Genomic DNA, 7,643 nt, shown 5'->3' on the forward strand with positions numbered 1-7,643 from the left:
TGCTTGTGGGGGCACATTTGGACTATAAGACGCACCCACTTTCCCCCCCCCCCCCCCCCCACTATTTGGAGAGAAAAAGTGCGTCTTATAGTCCGAAAAATACGGTACTTATTGGATTTTTTTTTTTATCAAAGACATGTAGCACAATAAATTTGGACAAAAATGTATATGGAAATTTTACTTTATCTGAAAAAGGTCAGCACAGAAAGTTAAAAACATTTTTTTTTACAAAATTCATGTCTTTTTTGATGAATATAATAAAAACTAAAAATCGCAGCAGCAATCAAATAGCACCAAAAGAAAGCTGTATTAGTGACAAGAAAAGGAGGTAAAATTCATTTAGATAGTAGGTTGTATGACCAAGCAATAAACCGTTAAAGCTGCAGTGGTCTGAATGGAAAAAAAGGCTCTGGTCCTGGTTTTCTTTAAGGGGGAAAAGACTGTGGTCCTTAAAGCAGATCTGAGATGAAAAACGAACTATAACAAGTAACTTGTCTATATATCTTATCTAAAGTTTAGATGGTTTTCACAGCAAATCTAGCTGCAAACAGTTTTAATAGAATATGATTATTTCTTCCTGTGATACAATGACAGCAGCCATGTTGTTTGTAAACATTACACAAAGGCAGGCTTATCTGTATCTTGAGCCATCAGCCTAATCCCCTCTCCTCCTCCCTCCTCCCCTCTGCCTCTGAAATCAATGGCTAGTAACACCTCCCACTCCTCCTGCCCAGACTGAGCTCCCATGAGCCCTTGCTACTGCCAAGGCTCTCTGAAACCCTGTGGGCGTGGCTTTTTTAGTTTATAGGGAATCAGAGTATTAAAACAAAAAAAGTATTTGGCTTGAGGAATGCCCTATAAACAATAGGAAAGGAACACAATTATGCAATGTGTAAAAGTTCACCTCGGATCCACTTTAAGTGGTTAAATACTTATAGGCCTGGTGCACACCAAAACCTGCTAGCAGATCCGCAAAATGCTAGCAGATTTTGAAACGCTTTTTCTTATTTTTCTGTAGCGTTTCACCTAGCATTTTGCGGTTTTGGGAAGCGTTTTTGGTGTAGTAGATTTCATATATTGTTACAGTAAAGCTGTTACTGAACAGCTTCTGTGACAGAAACGTCTGCAAAACCGCTTTGAACTGCTGTTTTTTAGAGCGGTTTGCGTTTTTCCTATACTTTCCATTGGAGGCAGAAACGCCTCCGCAATCCAAAAAATGCCTCACCCCGGGAGTATGCGTTTCAGCAAAACGCCTCCCGCTCTGGTGTGTACCACCCCATTGAGATACATTGACCAAGCGTATCCGCAGCCGCAACCGGCTGCAAAAACGCCAATAAACCCGCTCGGTGTGCACCAGCCCATAGAGTGCATTTCTCTGTTTTCCTTCAGTCCAGTGCAAGAGTTCACCTTAAATGTTACACCTGGAAGAAACGGGAAAAGGGGCAGCTTTGCTTTATACTTTATTGCAAACTACTGTACATGCATAAAACACAGGCTGAGCTAGGACTTAAAACATAAAAATTAAGCAAATCTAGGTTATTATAATTCTAAATGTACTCATGCTGACTCTGAATCATATTCAACCATGTAATTAGATGAGTGAGATGTTATTAGCAAACAAGTTTGCAGAGAGAGGTTCCATGGTGTAATGGTTAGCACTCTGGACTTTGAATCCAGCGATCCGAGTTCAAATCTCGGTGGAACCTTTATTTTGTAAGGGGAAACTTGCCATACAGAAGCTATTTTTGACTCCATGAGAAAATATGCACATAGACCAGGGTTGCCCACACTTTTTCAGCTCGCAAGCTACTTTAAAACTTGCAGAGTCCAGATCTACCAACATTTCAAACGTTACATGTTACAGACTCCAACCCCCTCCCCCGCCGCCGCTGTCATGAACAGCCCCCAGGTACAAGTGCCCCTCCAGTATATGCAGCTAGGTATAGGTCCCTTCAGTATAGGTAGCCAGGTATAGGTGGTAGTTAGGTATAGATGCCTTCATTATAGGTAACCAGGCTTATGTGCCTTCAGTGCAGGTAGCCAGGCTGATGTGCCCTCAGTGTAGGTAGCCAGGCTGATGTGCCCTCAGTGTAGGTAGCCAGGCTGATGTGCCCTCAGTGTTAGGTAGCCAGGCTGATGAGCCCTCAGTGTAGGTAGCCAGGCTGATGTGCCCTCAGTGTAGGTAGCCAGGCTGATGTGTCTTCAGTGTAGGTAGCCAGGCAGATGTGCCCTCAGTGTAGGTAGCCAGGCTGATGTGCCCTCAGTGTAGGTAGCCAGGCTGATGTGCCCTCAGTGTAGGTAGCCAGGCTGATGTGCCCTCAGTGTAGGTAGCCGGGCAGATGTGCCCTCAGTGTAGGTAGCCGGGTAGATGTGCCCTCAGTGTAGGTAGCCGGGCAGATGTGCCCTCAGTGTAGGTAGCCGGGCAGATGTGCCCTCAGTGTAGGTAGCCAGGCAGATGTGCCCTCAGTGTAGGTAGCCAGGCAGATGTGCCCTCAGTGTAGGTAGCGTAGTTGCCACTTACCTCCCTCCAGCTGCGGCTTGTCCTTGTCGCGGCAGGCTGGAGTGCAGAGAGAGCGGTGTACATGCATAAAACACAGGCTGAGCTAGGACTTACCGTATTTCGTGCCCTATAAGACGCGCCGGAATATAAGACGCAACCAGGTTTAGAGGGCAAAAAACGGGAAAAAAATACTAAACCTGGTGCGTCCATATTCCAGGAGCGTTTTGTACATGTCCTTCTGTGTGTCCTCATGTGTGCTCCTGTGCCCCCCATATCTCCATGTGTCCTTCTGTGTGTCCTCATGTGCCCCCATGTATCCTCCTGTGCCCCCATGTGTCCTTCTGTGCCTCCCATGTGTCTTCCTGTGTGTCCTCATGTGCCCCCCATGTGTCCTCCTGTGTGTTCTCATGTGCCCTCCTGTGTCCTCATGTGCCCCCATGTGTCCTTCTGCGCCCCCCATGTGTCCTCCTGTGTGTCCTCCTGTGTGTCCTCATGTGTGTCCTCATGTGTGCTCCTGTGCCTCTATATGTCCTCCTGTGCCCCCCATGTGTCCTGTGTGTCCTCATGTGCCCCCATGTGTCTTTCTGTGCCCCCCATATGTCCTCCTGTGCCCCATGTGTCCTTCTGGGTGTCCTCATTTGCCCCCCATGTGTCCTTGTGTGCCCCCCTGCCTTCCCCGTGCCTGCCTTCCTCCCTCCTGCCTGCCTGAGTCTCCTGGACCCCCCGGATGGAGTTTCAATAGCGGCGGCAACTTACCTTTGGCAGGCTCCCGCGCTGATCCTAGATCATTGCGCTGCCCCCGCTAGCCTCCTCTGCCTCCCCCCTGCGTATCTGGGCCCCCCCCCCCGGGTGTAGGAATAAGTAGCGGTAGCTTACCTCCGCAATGCGCCCGCAATGACTGCAGACATCCGTCTTCCCGCCACTTCTCGCTCTAGTGACCGGCTTGAACTGATGATGCGCAGTTCAAAGCTAGAGCGAGAAGTTCCGGGAAGATGGATGTCTGCAGTCATCGCGGGCGCATTGTGGAGGTAAGCTACCGCTACTTATTCCTACACCCGGGGGGCCAGATACACAGGGGGGAGGCAGAGGAGGCTAGCGGGGGGCAGTGCAAAGATCTAGGATCAGCGCGGGAGCCTGCCAAAGGTACGTTGCCGCCGCTATTGACACTCCACCCGGGGGGCCAGGAGACTCAGGCAGGCACGGGGAAGGCAGGCACAGAAAAGCAGTGAATCCCCGACGGCGGCGGGGTCAGCGGTTCTGTATCGGCGTGCGTTATTAAGTCGGGGATTCCCTGCCTTTGCCGTATAAGACGCAGGGACTTTTTCTCCCCCATTTTTGGGGGAGAAAAAGTGCATCTTATACGGCGACAAATACGGTAAAACATAAAAATGAAGCAAATATAGGTTATTATAATTCTAAATGTACTCATACTGTCTCTGAATCATATTCAACCATGTAATTAGATGAGTGATATGTTATTAGCAAACAAGTTTGCAGAGAGAGGTTCCATGGTGTAATGGTTAGCACTCTGGACTTTGAATCCAGCGATCCGAGTTCAAATCTCGGTGGAACCTTTATTTTGTAAGGGGAAACTTGCCATACAGAAGCTATTTTTGACTCCATGAGAAAATATGCACATAGACCAGGGTTGCCCACACTTTTTCAGCTTGCAAGCTACTTTAAAACTTGCAGAGTCCAGGAGATCTACCAACATTTCAAATGTTACAGACTCCAACCCCCCTCCACTCCCCATCCCCCACCGCCGCTGTCATGAACAGCCCCCAGGTACAAGTGCCCCTCCAGTATATGCAGCTAGGTATAGGTCCCTTCAGTATAGGTAGCCAGGTATATGTGGTAGTTAGGTATATAGATGCCTTCATTATAGGTAGCCAGGTGTATGTGCCTTCAGTGTAGGTAGCCAGGTGTATGTGCCTTCAGTGTAGGTAGCCAGGTAGATGTGCCCTCAGTGTAGGTAGCCAGGCTGATGTGCCCTCAGTGTAGGTAGCCAGGCTGATGTGCCCTCAGTGTAGGTAGCCAGGCTGCTGTGCCCTCAGTGTAGGTAGCCAGGCTGCTGTGCCCTCAGGGTAGGTAGCCAGGCTGATGTGCCCTCAGTGTAGGTAGCCAGGCTGCTGTGCCCTCAGTGTAGGTAGCCAGGCTGCTGTGCCCTCAGGGTAGGTAGCCAGGCTGATGTGCCCTCAGTGTAGGTAGCCAGGCTGCTGTGCCCTCAGTGTAGGTAGCCAGGCTGCTGTGCCCTCAGTGTAGGTAGCCAGGCTGATGTGCCCTCAGTGTAGGTAGCCAGGCAGATGTGCCCTCAGTGTAGGTAGCGTAGTACTTACCTCCCTCCAGCTCCAGCGGCGGCGTCTGGGGCTTGTCCTTGTCGCGGCAGGCTGGAGTGCAGAGAGAGTGGTGGCAGAGGGAACGCTTCGACGGGGAGCGGCGGCCAGCGTGCTTGGATACTGTGTGCCTGGTGCCGCCCCCAGCCATAATGTCACGGCCGGGGGCCGCCTCTCTCCGCTCCTGCTCTCCTATTGGCTAGCGGCCGGCAGCAGAATCTGATGGGAGCTGTCGGCCACAAAATTTTGTGACGCGGCCATGTTTACCAAATAGGCGGTCGCGATCTACCGGTAGATTGCGATCGACCTATTGGGCACCCCCGACATAGACTAATCAGTAGTATCAGCAATGATATAAATACAGAAAACCCATACTGTGCATGCTTCTGTGCTTACTTCATTTTCTTCTCAGTAATGCCTGCTTCTTCATACTAAGAACACAATCGTCTGGCGATAGCAATCGTGATTTTTACGTTGCAAATTTGTATCAATTTTTGGGGGCAATTTGGGAAACCAAAATCACATTCCATGCAGCGTGTTTCCGATTCATACAAATCTTCTGAAGCCTCTATGTTTTTTCACGGGAAGATCTGCCAAGCACCTTTATTTAGCAGTAGGTCATCATTAACAAAGATTCTATAGGCCTCGTTCACAGGGCCGGCCCTAGACTTTTTGCCGCCTGAGGCAAACTTTGGAGAAAATTGACGCCCCCCCCCCAAGTCGTGGTTGGGGGGCTGCCGAGCTGGAGGGGGGTATTGGGCACAGCGGGCAGGAAGGGGGTATTGGGCACCCCCTCCCTCGCCTGGGTCCCCCGATCTGCTCTCCTCCTCCAGCTTTTAAATAAGCAACAGCCACTACTAGTAAGAGGCAGTGGGCGGTGATGACTCATCTCTTCCGCGTTCCAGCGTGCGTTCCACTGTCGTCACTTCCTGCAATGCCGCCCACTGTATTGTAAGTGGACGGCATTGCAGGAAGTGACGACAGTGGAAAGCACGCAGGAACGCGGAAGAGGTGAGTCATCCCCGCTCGCTGCCTCTTACTAGTAGCGGCTGTTATTTAAAAGCTGGAGGGGGAGCGCAGATCGGGGGGACCAATGCGGAGCGAGGGGGGGTCCAACCTACCCCCTCCAGCTCGGCGGCCGGCCCCCAGCACCCACGGATTGGCGGGTGCTGCCCCCCGGAAGTGCCGGGGGTGGGGGCGGATCGGCCCTGCTCGTTCACACTTGGGACGTTACTGTACTCTTTTCACAGCACACTGCCTTGTGCGCTTTGCTAGGTACAGCTTTTTACATTGATTCTAATGTAAGAATTCACCTCTATTCGCTGTGTTAGGGCCTGTACACACTGAAAAACGCAAGCAAAATCGCAAGCGCATGCGTTTTTAAAAACGCAAGTGCATGTAGTTTTAAAAACGCATTGTATGCATTTTTAAAAACGCATGCGCCTTTGCCTGCGTTTTTGATGCGTTTGCGTTTTTTCTTGTAATTGCTGATTGGCTAAGGGCTCTTTCACACCAGAGCCCACTTCTGGCGTTTTAACGCAAAGTCTATACTTTGCGTTAACCAAGGTAAAAGGAAAGTCCATAGACTTTCCTTTTACCTTTCACACCCGACGCTGCGTTTCGATACGTTGCGGTACGACGCGTCCCGGCGCATTTTATCGTCGGGAATCGGCGCTTCCCCTTCGGGGGTAATTAACTACCACCGACGACACGCCGCAACGCGTGCAGGAGCCGTTCTCCTGCACGCTTTTGGTGTGTAACGAGCCTAAAGAATCCTTTGTTTTTTTTCTAGTTTACATTTCAACAGGAATCAGGAAATTACAGAGTCTTAGGATACTGAATTCTGAAAAACGCAGGCAAAAACGCAAGCGCATGCTTAAAAAAGCGCAGCAGGCACTGCGATTGCGTTTTTCTAAAAACGCATCGCATCAGTGTGTACAAGTCATCATGATTTTCATTATTTTTCAAAAGACTTTGCGATTTTAAAAACGCATGCGTTTTTAAAAACGCAGCGCAAGCGCAGCAGTGTACAGGCCCTTACTGTCCATTTAAGAAACGTGGTGTTGCAGGCATTTCTGTGCATTGCGTTGTGAAGCACACAGCAATGCAAGTGAATTGGGGTGCTTTTTAAGTGCATAGAAGCGCATAGCAATGCGCTTTGGAGATGTGTTTTTTTTTTTTTAGCCCTAATTAAAAAAAATAAATTTACAAATGAAAACAAATCTTTATGGACAACTGCTACATCTGAGGGCTTTCCATTATGCAATGCAGAGTTGTGCGCTCAGAGTGGCTCTGCGTTGCACGCGACTCCCACGGGTGGGTACGGCACTTTCAATCCCATTCATTACAATGAATGGGATCGCAGGCGCAACTGCCCCCAAAATGCAGGCAACCATGCATAGTGATTCAGTGGTAAACCGCAGTGCATGAATGGAAACAGCAGACAGTCTGATGTCCCTGCGATCGCGTTTTGATAAGTGCAGCTGAAAGTGCGCACACACACACACACACACACACAATCTCTTGATTGGCTAATTTTACCGCATTCATTTAGTATGAGTTTCTCAAGTATGGAGCAAGCACCCAGGAGAGAGTTAGTCGATGTTCCCTAGACTCCCACTATCTCCACACTCCGATACTTCAGCAACCAGTCCACAGTGGAGTCGGCACCATCAAGTTGTATTAAAGCTCTTTTATTAAAGCAGCATGATGAGCAATCTGTAACAGCGACAGCCCTGCTGTTTCAGTCTATCCGACCTTTCTCAAGCTGTTCAGCATCACACACTTGAGAAAGGTTGGATAGATTGCTC

At 49.6% G+C, this 7,643-nt stretch overlaps 2 non-coding genes across 2 annotated transcripts; both read left to right on the forward strand.

Moving 5' to 3' along the window:
* Positions 1-1,634: 1,634 nt before the first annotated feature.
* On the forward strand, positions 1,635-1,706 carry TRNAQ-UUG (transfer RNA glutamine (anticodon UUG)). The gene has a single exon. It is a non-coding gene; the product is annotated as a tRNA-Gln (tRNA).
* A 2,296-nt stretch (positions 1,707-4,002) lies between these two features.
* TRNAQ-UUG (transfer RNA glutamine (anticodon UUG)) lies at positions 4,003-4,074 on the forward strand. The gene has a single exon. It is a non-coding gene; the product is annotated as a tRNA-Gln (tRNA).
* The last annotated feature ends 3,569 nt before the right edge of the window (positions 4,075-7,643 follow it).

The sequence above is a fragment of the Hyperolius riggenbachi genome, chromosome 1 (assembly GCF_040937935.1).
Source record: "Hyperolius riggenbachi isolate aHypRig1 chromosome 1, aHypRig1.pri, whole genome shotgun sequence".
In the NCBI taxonomy this organism is placed as follows: domain Eukaryota; kingdom Metazoa; phylum Chordata; class Amphibia; order Anura; family Hyperoliidae; genus Hyperolius; species Hyperolius riggenbachi.